Here is a 13635-nt window from a genome sequence, read left to right on the forward strand (position 1 = left end):
GTTTGTTTGCTGTTGATGTAGCCCTAAGCAGAGACTGGCGAAAATCACTTTCATGGAAAGGGCTTGCCAAGCTTCCACAAAACTACGAGTTGCCTGAAATCTCAGCCAACATTTTTTCACCCAATCTTGATGATTCTTTCAGGTAATCATCAGTACACCAAAACCACTTGGCTCACCAAATTTCGTTCTTCTAGGTTAAACCATTCGTTTGCAGTAACCGTTTTCATTTTTAGGTTTCAGTCTGTTTTCTCATATAGGGATACATGTATTTGAAACTCTAAATCAAACACGGTTTGTGCTAGCTCTTTGAAACTTGACACAATAAAGCAGTTTCAAGTTCTATCTCCATGATTTGTTTGCTGTTGATATAGCCCTAAGCGGAGAGTGGCGAAAATCACTTTCATGGAAAGGGGTTGCCAAGCTTCCAAAAAACTACGAGTTTCCTGAAATCTCAGCAAACATTTTTTCACCCAATCTTGATGATTCTTTCAGGAAATGATCAGTACACCAAAAAAACTGGGCTTACCAAATTTCGTTCTTCTAGGTTAAACTTTTCGTTTTCAGTAACCGTTTTCATTTTTAGGTTTCACTCCGTTTTCTCCTATAGGGATACATGTATTTGGAACTCTAAATCAAACACGGTATGTGCTAGCTCTTTGAAACTTGACACAATAAAGCAGTTTCAAGTTCTATCTCTATGGTTTGTTTGCTGTTGATGTAGCCCTAAGCAGAGACTGGCGAAAATCACTTTCATGGAAAGGGGTTGCCAAGCTTCCAAAAAACTACGAGTTGCCTGAAATGTCAGCCAACATTTTTTGACAAAATCTTCAAGATTCTTTCAAGTAATGATCAGTACACCAAAACCACTTGGCTCACCAAATTTCGTTCTTCTAGGTTAAACCGTTCGTTTGCAGTAACCGTTTTCATTTTTAGGTTTCACTCTTTTTTCTCCTATGGGGATACATGTATTTGGAACGCTACATTAAACACGGTTTGTGCTAGCTCTTTGAAACTTGACACAATAAAGCAGTTTCAAGTTCTATCTCTATGGTTTGTTTGCTCTTGATTTAGCCCTAAGCAGAGACTGGCGAAAATCACTTTCATGGAAAGGGGTTGCCAATCTTCCAAGAAACTACGAGTTTCCTGAAATCTCAGCCAACATTATTTCACCCAATCTTGATGATTCTTTCAGGTAATGATAAGTACACCAAAACCACTTGGCTCACCAAATTTAGTTCTTCTATGTTAAACGGTTCGTTTGCAGTAACCGTTTTCATTTTTAGGTTTCACTCTGATTTCTCCTATAGGGATACATGTATTTGGAACTCTAAATCAAACACTGTTTGTGCTAGCTTTTTGAAACTTGACACAATAAAGCAGTTTCAAGTTCTATCTCTATGGTTTGTTTGCTGTTGATGTAGCCCTAAGCAGAGACTTGCGAAAATCACTTTCATGGAAAGGGGTTGCCAAGCTTCCAAAAAACTACGAATTCCCTGAAATATCAGCCAACATTTTTACACCCAATCTTGATGATTTTTTCAGGTAATGATCAGTACACCAAAACCACTTGGCTAACCAAATTTCGTTCTTCTAGGTTAAACCCTTCGTTTGCAGTAACCGTTTTCATTTTTAGGTTTCAGTCTGTTTTCTCATATAGGGATATATGTATTTGGAACTCTAAATCAAACACGGTTTGTGCAAACACTTTGAAACTTGACACAATAAAGCAGTTTCAAGTTCTATCTCCATGGTTTGTTTGCTGTTGATGTAGCCCTAAGCAGAGATTGGCGAAAATCACTTTCATGGAAAGGGGTTGCCAAGCTTCCAAAAAACTACGAATTGCCTGAAATCTAAAAAAATATTTTTTCACCCAATCTTGATGCTTCTTTTAGGTAATGATCAGTAAACCAAAACCACTTGGCTCACCAAGTTTCGTTTTTCCAGGTAAAACCGTTCGTTTGCAGTAACCGTTTTCATTTTTAGCTTTTACTCTGTTTTCTCCTATAGAAATACATGTATTTGGAACTCTAAATCAAACACGGTTTTTGCTAGCTCTTTGAAACTTGACACAATAACGCAGTTTCAAGTTCTATCTCTATGGTTTGTTTGCTGTTGATGTAGCCCTAAACAGAGACTGGCGAAAATCACTTTCATGGAAGGGGGTTGCCAAGCTTCCAAAAAACTACGAGTTGCCTGAAATCTCAGCCAACATTTTTTCACCCAATCTTGATGATTCTTTTAGGTAATGATCGTACACCAAAACCACTTGGCTCACCAAGTTTCGTTCTTCTAGGTTAAACCGTTCGTTTGCAGTAACCGTTTTCATTTTTAGGTTTCACTCTGTTTTCTCCTATAGGGATACATGTATTTGGAACTCTGAATCAAACACGGTTTGTGCTAGCTCTTTGAAACTTGACACAATAAACAGTTGCAAGTTCTATCTCTATGGTTTGTTTGCTGTTGATGTAGCCCTAAGCAGAGACTGGCGAAAATCACTTTCATGGAAAGGGGTTGCCAAGCTTCCAAAAAACTATGAGTTCCCTGAAATCTCAGCCAACATTTTTTTCACACAATCTTGATGATTCTTTCAGGTAATGATCAGTACACCAAAACCACTTGGCTCACCAAATTTCGTTCTTTTAGGTAAAACCATTCGTTTGCAGTAACCGTTTTCATTTTTAGGTTTCACTCTGTTTTCTCCTATAGGGATACATGTATTTGGAACTCTGAATCAAACACGGTTTTGTGCTAGCTCTTTGATACTTGACACAATAAAGTAGTTTCAAGTTCTGTCTGTATGGTTTGTTTGCTGTTGATGTAACCCTAAGAAGAGACTGGCGAAAATCACTTTCATGGAAAGGGGTAGCCAAGCTTCAAAAAAACTACGAGTTGCCTGAAATCTCAGCCAACATTTTTTCACCCAATCTTGATGATTCTTTCAGGTAATTATCAGTACACCAAAACCACTTGGCTCACCAAATTTCGTTCTTCTAGGTTAAACCGTTCGTTTGCAGTAACCGTTTTTATTTTTAGGTTTCAGTCTGTTTTCTCATATAGGGATACATGTATTTGGAACTCTAAATCAAACACGGTTTGTGCTAGCTCTTTGAAACTTGACACAATAAAGCAGTTTCAATATCTATCTCCATGGTTTGTTTGCTGTTGATATAGCCCTAAGCAGAGAGTGGCGAAAATCACTTTCATGAAAAGGGGTTGCCAATCTTCCAAAAAACTACGAGTTGCCTGAAATCTCAGCTAACATTTTTTCACCCAATCTTGATGATTCTTTCAGGTAATGATCAGTACAGCAAAACCACTGGGCTCACCAAATTTCATTCTTCTAGGTTAAACCGTTCGTTTGCAGTAACCGTTTTCATTTTTAGGTTTCACTCTGTTTTCTCCTATAGGGATACATGTATTTGGAACTCTAAATCAAACACGGTATATGCTAGCTCTTTGAAACTTGACACAATAAAGCAGTTTCAAGTTCTATGTCTATGGTTTGTTTGCTGTTGATGTAGCCCTAAGCAGAGACTGGCGAAAATCACTTTCATGGAAAGGGGTTGCCAAGCTTCCAAAAAACTACGAGTTGCCTGAAATCTCAGCCAACATTTTTACACCGAATCTTGATGATTCTTTCAGGTAATGATCAGTACACCAAAACCACTTGGCTCACCAAATTTCGTTATTCTAGGTTAAACGGTTCGTTTGCAGTAACCGTTTTCATTTTTAAGTTTCAGTTTTTTTTCTCATATAGGGATACATGTATTTGGAACTCTAAATCAAACACGGTATGTGCGAGCTCTTTAAAACTTGACACAATAAAGCAGTTTCAAGTTCTATCTCCATGGTTTGTTTGCTGTTGATGTAGCCCTAAGGAGAGATTGGCGAAAATCACTTTCATGGAAAGGGGTTGCCAAGCTTCCAAAAAACTACGAATTGCCTGAAATCTAAGCAAATATTTTTTCACCCAAGCTTGATGATTTTTTCAGGTAATGATCAGTAAACCAAAACCACTTGGCTCACCAAATTTCGTTTTTCCAGGTTAAACCGTTCGTTTGCAGTAACCGTTTTCATTTTTAGCTTTTACTCTGTTTTCTCCTATAGGGATACATGTATTTGGAACTCTAAATCAAACACGGTTTCTGCTAGCTCTTTGAAACTTGACACAATAAAGCAGTTTCAAGTTGTATCTCTATGGTTTGTTTGCTGTTGATGTAGCCCAAAGCAGAGAGTGGCAAAAATCACTTTCATAAAAAAGGGTTGCCAAGCTTCCAAAAAACTACGAGTTGCCTGAAATCTCAGCCTACACTTTTACACCTAATCTTGATGATTTTTTCAGGTAACGATCAGGACACCAAAACCACTTGGCTCACCAAATTTCGTTCTTCTAGGTTAAACCGTTCGTTTGCAGTAACCGTTTTCATTTTTAGGTTTCACTCGGTTTTCTCCTATAGGGATACATGTATTTGGAACTCTACATTAAACACGGTTTGTGCTAGCTCTTTGAAACTTGACACAATAAAGCAGTTTCAAGTTCTATCTCTATGGTTTGTTTGCTGTTGATGTAGCCCTAACCAGAGACTGGCGAAAATCACTTTCATGGAAAGGGGTAGCCAAGCTTCCAAAAAACTACGAGTTGCCTGAAATCTCAGCCAACATTTTTTCACCCAATCTTGATGATTCTTTCAGGTAATTATCAGTACACCAAAACCACTTGGCTCACCAAATTTCGTTCTTCTAGGTTAAACCGTTCGTTTGCAGTAACCGTTTTCATTTTTAGGTTTCAGTCTGTTTTCTCATATAGGGATACATGTATTTGGAACTCTAAATCAAACACGGTTTGTGCTAGCTCTTTGAAACTTGACACAATAAAGCAGTTTCAATATCTATCTCCATGGTTTGTTTGCTGTTGATATAGCCCTAAGCAGAGAGTGGCGAAAATCACTTTCATGAAAAGGGGTTGCCAAGCTTCCAAAAAACTACGAGTTGCCTGAAATCTCAGCAAACATTTTTTCACCCAATCTTGATGATTCTTTCAGGTAATGATCAGTACAGCAAAACCACTGGGCTCACCAAATTTCATTCTTCTAGGTTAAACCGTTCGTTTGCAGTAACCGTTTTCATTTTTAGGTTTCACTCTGTTTTCTCCTATAGGGATACATGTATTTGGAACTCTAAATCAAACACGGTATATGCTAGCTCTTTGAAACTTGACACAATAAAGCAGTTTCAAGTTCTATCTCTATGGTTTGTTTGCTGTTGATGTAGCCCTAAGCAGAGACTGGCGAAAATCACTTTCATGGAAAGGGGTTGCCAAGCTTCCAAAAACCTACGAGTTGCCTGAAATCTCAGCCAACATTTTTACACCCAATCTTGATGATTCTTTCAGGTAATGATCAGTACACCAAAACCACTTGGCTCACCAAATTTCGTTATTCTAGGTTAAACCGTTCGTTTGCAGTAACCGTTTTCATTTTTAGGTTTCAGTCTTTTTTCTCATATAGGGATACATGTATTTGGAACTCTAAATCAAACACGGTTTGTGCGACCTCTTTAAAACTTGACACAATAAAGCAGTTTCAAGTTCTATCTCCATGGTTTGTTTGCTGTTGATGTAGCCCTAAGCAGAGATTGGCGAAAATCACTTTCATGGAAAGGGGTTGCCAAGCTTCCAAAAAACTACGAATTGCCTGAAATCTAAGCAAATATTTTTTCACCCAAGCTTGATGATTTTTTCAGGTAATGATCAGTAAACCAAAACCACTTGGCTCACCAAATTTCGTTTTTCCAGGTTAAACCGTTCGTTTGCAGTAACCGTTTTCATTTTTAGCTTTTACTCTGTTTTCTCCTATAGGGATACATGTATTTGGAACTCTAAATCAAACACGGTTTCTGCTAGCTCTTTGAAACTTGACACAATAAAGCAGTTTCAAGCTCTATCTCTATGGTTTGTTTGCTGTTGATGTAGCCCTAAGCAGAGAGTGGCGAAAATCACTTTCATGAAAAGGGGTTGCCAAGCTTCCAAATAAGTATGAGTTGCCTGAAATCTCAGCCAACATTTTTTCACCCAATCTTGATGATTCTTTCAGGTAATGATCGTACACCAAAACCACTTGGCTCACCAAATTTCGTTCTTCTAGGTTAAACCATTCGTTTGCAGTAACCGTTTTCATTTTTAGGTTTCACTCTGTTTCTCCTATAGGGATACATGTATTTGGAAGTCTAAATCAAACAAGGTTTGTGCTAGCTCTTTGAAACTTGTCATAATAAAGCAGTTTCAAGTTCTATCTCTATGGTTTGTTTGCTGTTGACGTAGCCCTAAGCAGAGACTTGCGAAAATCACTTTCATGGAAAGGGGTTGCTAAGCTTCCAAAAAACTACGAGTTGCCTGAAATCTCAGCAAACATTTTTTCACCCAATCTTGATGATTCTTTCAGGTAATGATCAGTACACCACAACCACTTGGCTCACCAAATTTCGTTCTTCTAGGTAAAACCGTTCGTTTGCAGTAACCGTTTTCATTTTTAGGTTTCACTCTGTTTTCTCCTATAGGGATACATGTATTTGGAACTCTAAATCAAACACGGTTTGTGCTAGCTCTTTGAAACTTGACACAATAAAGCAGTTTCAAGTTCTGTCTGTATGGTTTGTTTGCTGTTGATGTAACCCTAAGAAGAGACTGGCGAAAATCACTTTCATGGAAAGGGGTAGCCAAGCTTCCAAAAAACTACGAGTTGCCTGAAATCTCAGCCAACATTTTTTCACCCAATCTTGATGATTCTTTCAGGTAATTATCAGTACACCAAAACCACTTGGCTCACCAAATTTCGTTCTTCTAGGTAAAACCGTTCGTTTGCAGTAACCGTTTTCATTTTTAGGTTTCAGTCTGTTTTCTCATATAGGGATACATGCATTTGGAACTCTAAATCAAACACGGTTTGTGCTAGCTCTTTGAAACTTGACACAATAAAGCAGTTTCAGTTTCTATCTCCATGGTTTCTTTGCCATTGATATAGCCCTAAGCAGAGAGTGGCGAAAATCACTTTCATGAAAAGGGGTTGCCAAGCTTCCAAAAAACTACGAGTTGCCTGAAATCTCAGCAAACATTTTTTCACCCAATCTTGATGATTCTTTCAGGTAATGATCAGTACACCAAAACCACTGAGCTCACCAAATTTCATTCTTCTTGATTAAACCGTTCGTTTGCAGTAACCGTTTTCATTTTTAGGTTTCACTCTGTTTTCTCCTATGGGGATACATGTATTTGGAACTCTAAATCAAACACGGTATATGCTAGCTCTTTGAAACTTGACACAATAAAGCAGCTTCAAGTTCTATCTCTATGGTTTGTTTGCTGTTGATGTAGCCCTAAGCAGAGACTGGCGAAAATCTTTTTCATGGAAAGGGGTTGCCAAGCTTCCAAAAAACTACGAGTTGCCTGAAATCTCAGCCAACATTTTTACACCCAATCTTGATCATTCTTTCAGGTAATGAACAGTACACCAAAACCACTTGGCTCACCAAATTTCGTTCTTCTAGGTTAAACCGTTCGTTTGCAGTAACCGTTTTCATTTTTAGGTTTCACACTGTTTTCTCCTATAGGGATACATGTATGTGGAACTTTAAATGAAACACGGTTTGTGCTAGCTCTTTGAAACTTGACACAATAAAGCAGTTTCAAGTTCTATCTCTATGGTTTGTTTGCTGTTGATGTAGCCCTAAGCAGAGACTGGCAAAAATCACTTTCATGGAAAGGGGTTTCCTAGGTTCCAAAAAACTACGAGTGGCCTGAAATCTCAGCCAACATTTTTTCACCCAATCTTGATGATTCTTTCAGGTAATTTTCAGTACACCAAAACCACTTGGCACACATAATTTCGTTCTTCTAGGTTAAACCGTTCGTTTGCAGTAACCGTTTTCATTTTTAGGTTTCACTCTGTTTTCTTCTATAGGGATACATGTATTTGGAACTCTAAATCAAACACGGTTTGTGCTAGCTCTTTGAAATTTGACACAATAAACAGTTTCACGTTCTATCTCTATGGTTTGTTTGCTGTTGATGTAGCCCTAAGCAGAGACTGGCGAAAATCACTTTCATGGAAAGGGGTTGCCAAGCTTCCAAGAAACTACGAGTTTCCTGAAATCTTAGCCAACATTTTTTCACCCAATCTTGATGATTCTTTCAGGTAATGATCAGTACACCAAAACCACTTGGCTCACAAAATTTCGTTCTTCTAGGTTAAACAGTTCGTTTGCAGTAACCGTTTTCATTTTTAGGTTTCACTCTGTTTTCTCCTATATGGATACATGTATTTGGAACTCTAAATCAAATAAGGTTTGTGCTAGCTCTTTGCAACTTGACACAATAAAGCAGTTTCAAGTTCTATCTCTATGGTTTGTTTGCTGTTGATGTAGCCCTAAGCAGAGACGGGCGAAAATCACTTTCATGGAAGGGGTTGCCAAGCTTCCAAGAAACTACGAGTTGCCTGAAATCTCAGCTAACAGTTTTTCACCCAATCTTGATGATTCTTCCAGGTAATGATCAGTACACCAAAACCACTTGGCTCACCAAATTTCGTTCTTCTAGATGAAACCGTTCGTTTGCAGTAACCATTTTCATTTTTAGGTTTCACTCTGTTTTCTCCCTTAGAGATACATGTATTTGGAACTCTAAATCAAACACGGTTTGTGCTAGCTCTTTGAAACTAGACACAATAAAGCATTTTCAAGTTCTATCTCTATGGTTTGTTTGCTGTTGATGTAGCCCTAAGCAGAGACTGCCGAAAATCACATTCATGGAAAGGGGTTGACAAGCTTCCAAAAAACTACAAGATGCCTGAAATCTGAGCCAACATTTTTTCACCCAATCTTGTTGATTCTTTCAGATAATGATCAGTACACTAAAACCACTTGGCTAACCAAAGTTCGATCTTCTAGGTTAAACCGTTCGTTTGCAGTAACCGTTTTCATTTGTAGGTTTTACTCTGTTTTCTCCTATAGGGATACATGTATTTGGAACTCTAAATCAAACACGGTTTGTGCTAGCTCTTTGAAACTTGACACAATAAAGCAGTTTCAATTTCTATCTCTATGCTTTGTTTGCTGTGGATGTAGCCCTAAGCAGAGACTGGCGAAAATCACTTTCATGGAAAGGGGTTGCCAAGCTTCCAAAAAACTACGAGTAGCCTGAAATCTCCTCCAACATTTTTTTACCCAATCTTGATGATTCTTTCAAGTAATGATCAGTACACCAAAACCACTTGGCTCACCAAATTTCGTTCTTCTAGTTTAAACTGTTCGTTGGCAGTAACCGTTTTCATTTTTAGGTTTCACTCTGTTTTCTCCTATAGGGATACATGTATTTGGAACTCTAAATCAAACACGGTTTCTGCTAGCTCCTTGAAACATGACACAATCAAGCAGTTTTAAGTTCTATCTCTATGTTTTCTTTGCTGTTCATGTAGCCCTAAGCAGAGACTGGCGAAAATCACTCTCATGGATAGGGGTTGCCAAGCTTCCAAAAAACTACGAGTTGCCTGAAATCTCAGCTAACATTTTTTCACCCAATCTTGATGATTCTTTCAGGTAATGTTCAGTACACCAAAACCACTTGACTCACCAAATTTCGTTTTTCTAGGTTAAACCGTTCGTTGGCAGAAACCCTTTTCATTTTTAGGTTTCACTCTGTTTTCTCCTATAGAGATACATGTATTTGGAACTCTAAATCAAACACGGTTTGTGCTAGCTCTTTGAAACTTGACACAATAAAGCAGTTTCAAGTTCTATGTCTATGGTTTGTTTGCTGTTGATGTAGCCCTAAGAAGAAACTGGTGAAAATCACTTTCATGGAAAGGGGTTGCCAAGCTTTCAAAAAACTACGAGTTGCCTGAAATCACAACAAACATTTTTTCACCCAATCTTGATGATTCTTTCAGGTAATGATCAGTACAGCAAAGCCACTTGGCTCACCAAATTTCGTTCTTCTAGGTTAAACCGTTCGTTTGCAGTAACCGTTTTCATTTTTAGGATTCACTCTGTTTTATCCTGTAGGGATACATGTATTTGGAACTCTAAATCAAACATGGTTTGTGCTAGCTCTTTGAAACTTGACACAATAAAGCAGTTTCAAGTTCTAAATCTTTGGTTTGTTTGCTGTTGATGTAGCCCTAAGCAGAGACTGGCGAAAATCACTTTCATGGAAAGGGGTTGCCAAGCTGCCAAAAAACTACGAGTTGCTGAAATCTCAGCCAACATTTTTTCACCCAATCTTGATGATTCTTTCAGGTAATGATCAGTACACCAAAACCACTTGGCTCACCAAATTTCGTTCTTCTACGTCAAACCGTTCGTTTGTTGTAACCGTTTTTATTTTTAGGTTTCACTCTGTTTTCTCCTATAGGGATACATGTGTTTGGAACTCTAAATCAAACACGGTTTGTGCTAGCTCTTTGAAACTTGACACAATAAAGCAGTTTCCACGTCTATCTCTATGGTTTGTTTGCTGTTGATGTAGCCCTAAGCAGAGACTGGCGAAAATCACATTCAAGGAAAGGGGTTGCCAAGCTTCCAAAAAACTACGAGTTGCCTGAAATCTTAGCCAACATTTTTTCAGCCAATCGTGATGATTCTTTCAGGTAATGATCAGTACACCAAAACCACTTGGCTCACCAAATATCGATCTTCTAGGTTAAACCGTTCGTTTGCAGTAACCGTTTTCATTTTTAGGTTTCACTCTGTTTTCTCCTATAGGGATACATGTATTTGGAACTCTAAATGAAACACGGATTGTGCTAGCTCTTTGAAACTTGACACAATAAAGCAGTTTCAAGTTCTATGTCTATGGTTTGCTTGCTGTTGATGTAGCCCTAAGCAGAGACTGGCGAAAATCACTTTCATGGAAAGGGGTTGCCAAGCTTCCAAAAAACTACGAGTTTTCTGAAATCTCAGCAATCATTTTTTCACCCCATCTTGATGATTCTTTCAGGTAATGATCAGTACACCAAAACCACTTGGCACACCAAATTACGTTCTTCTAGGTTAAACCGTTCGTTTGCAGTAACCTTTTTCATTTTTATTTTTCACTCTGTTTTCTCCTATAGGGATACATGTATTTGGAACTCTAAATCAAACACGGTTTTTGCTAGCTCTTTGAAACTTGACGCAATAAAGCAGTTTAAAGTTCTATCTCTACGGTTTGTTTGCTGTTGATCTAGCCCTAAGCAGAGACTGGGGAAAATCACTTTCATTGAAAGTGGTTGCCAAGCTTTCAAAAAACTACGAGTTGCCTAAAATCTCAGCCAACATTTTTTCACCCAATCTTGATGATTCTTTCCGGTAATGATCAGGACACCAAAACCACTTGGGTCACCAAATTTCGTTCTTCTAGGTTAAACCGTTCGTTTGCAGTAACCGTTTTCATTTTTAGGTTTCACTCTGTTTTCTACTATAGGGATACATGTATTTGGAACTTTAAATGAAACACGGTTTGTGCTAGCTCTTTGAAACTTGACACAATAAAGCAGTTTCAAGTTCTATCTCTATGGTTTGTTTGCTTTTGATGTAGCCCTAAGCAGAGATTGGCGAAAATCACTTTCATGGAAAGGGGTTGCCAAGCTTCCAAAAAACTACGAGTTGCCTGTAATCTCAGCCAATATTTTTTCACCCAATCTTGATGATTCTTTCAGGTAATGATCAGTACACCAAAACCACTAAGGTCACCAAAGTTCGTTCTTCTAGGTAAAACCGTTCGTTTGCAGTAACCGTTTTCATTTTTAGGTTTCACTCTGTTTTCTCCTATAGGGATACATGTATTTGGAACACTAAGTCAAACACGGTTTGTGCTCGCTCTTTGAAACTTCACACAATAAAGCAGTTTCAAGTTCTATCTCTATGGTTTCTTTGCTGTTGATGTAGCCCTAAGCAGAGACTGGCGAAAATCACTTTCATTTAAAGGGGTTGCCAAGCTTCCAAAAAACGACGAGTTCCCTGAAATCTCAGCAAACATTTTTCCACCCAATCTTGATGATTCTTTCAGGTAATGATCAGTACACCAAAACCACTTGGCTCACCAAATTTCGTTCTTCTAGGTTAAACCGTTCATTTGCAGTTACCGTTTTCATTTTTAGGTTTCAATCTGTTTTCTCCTATAGGGATACAAGTATTTGGAACTCTAAAACAAACACGGTTTGTGCTAGCTCTTTGAAACTTGACACAATAAAGAAGTTTCAAGTTCTATCTCTATGGTTTGTTTGCTGTTGATGTAGCCCTAAGCAGAGACTAACGAAAATCACTTTCATGGAAAGGGGTTGCCAAGCTTCCAAAAAACTACGAGTTGCCTGAAATCTCAGCAAATATTTTTTTACCCAATCTTGATGATTTTTTCAGGTAATGATCAGTACACCAAAACCACTTGGCTCACCAAATTTCGTTCTTCTAGGTTAAACCGTTCATTTGCAGAAACCGTTTTCACTTTTAGGTTTCACTCTGTTTTGTCCTATAGGGATACATGTATTTGGAACTCTAAATCAAACACGGTTTGTGCTAGCTATTTGAAACTTGACACAATAAAGCAGTTTTAAGTTCTATCTCTATGGTTTGTTTGCTGTTGATGTAGTCCTAAGCAGAGACTGGCGAAAATCACTTTCATGGAACGGGGTTGCCAAGCTTCAAAAAACTGCGAGTTGCCTGAAATCTCAGAAAACTTTTTTTCACCCAATCTTGATGATTCTTTCCAGTAATGATCAGTACACCAAAACCACTTGGCTCACCAAATTTCGTTCTTCTAGGTTAAACCGTTCATTTGCAGAAACCGTTTTCACTTTTAGGTTTCACTCTGTTTTGTCCTAAAGGGATACATGTATTTGGAACTCTAAATCAAACACGGTTTGTGCTAGCTATTTGAAACTTGACACAATAAAGCAGTTTTAAGTTCTATCTCTATGGTTTGTTTGCTGTTGATGTAGTCCTAAGCAGAGACTGGCGAAAATCACTTTCATGGAACGGGGTTGCCAAGCTTCAAAAAACTGCGAGTTGCCTGAAATCTCAGAAAACATTTTTTCACCCAATCTTGATGATTCTTTCCAGTAATGATCAGTACACCAAAACCACTTGGCTCACCAAATTTTGTTCTTCTAGGTTAAACCGTTCGTTTGCAGTAACCGTTTTCATTTTTAGGTTTCACTCTGTTTTCTCCTATAGGGATACATGTATTTGGAACTCTAAATCAAACACGGTTTGTGCTAGCTCTTTGAAACTTGACACATTAAAGCAGTTTCAAGTTCTATCTCTATGGGTTGTTTTCTCTTGATGTAGCCCTAAGCAGAGACTGGCGAAAATCACTTTCATAGAAAGGGGTTACCAAGCTTCCAAAAAACTACGATTTGCCTCAAATCTCAGCCAACATTTTTTCTCCCGATCTTGATGATTCTTTCAGGTAATGATGAGTACACCAAAACCACTTGGCTCACCAAATTTCGTTTTTGTAAGTTAAACCGTTCTTTTGCAGTAACCGTTTTTATTTTTAGGTTTCACTCTGTTTTCTCCTATAGAGATACATGTATTTGGAACTCTAAATCAAACACGGTTTGTGCTAGCTCTTTGAAACTTGACACAATAAAGCAGTTTGCAGGTCTA

This window comes from Ictidomys tridecemlineatus, chromosome 7 (genome assembly GCF_052094955.1).
Source record: "Ictidomys tridecemlineatus isolate mIctTri1 chromosome 7, mIctTri1.hap1, whole genome shotgun sequence".
Lineage (NCBI taxonomy): Eukaryota > Metazoa > Chordata > Mammalia > Rodentia > Sciuridae > Ictidomys > Ictidomys tridecemlineatus.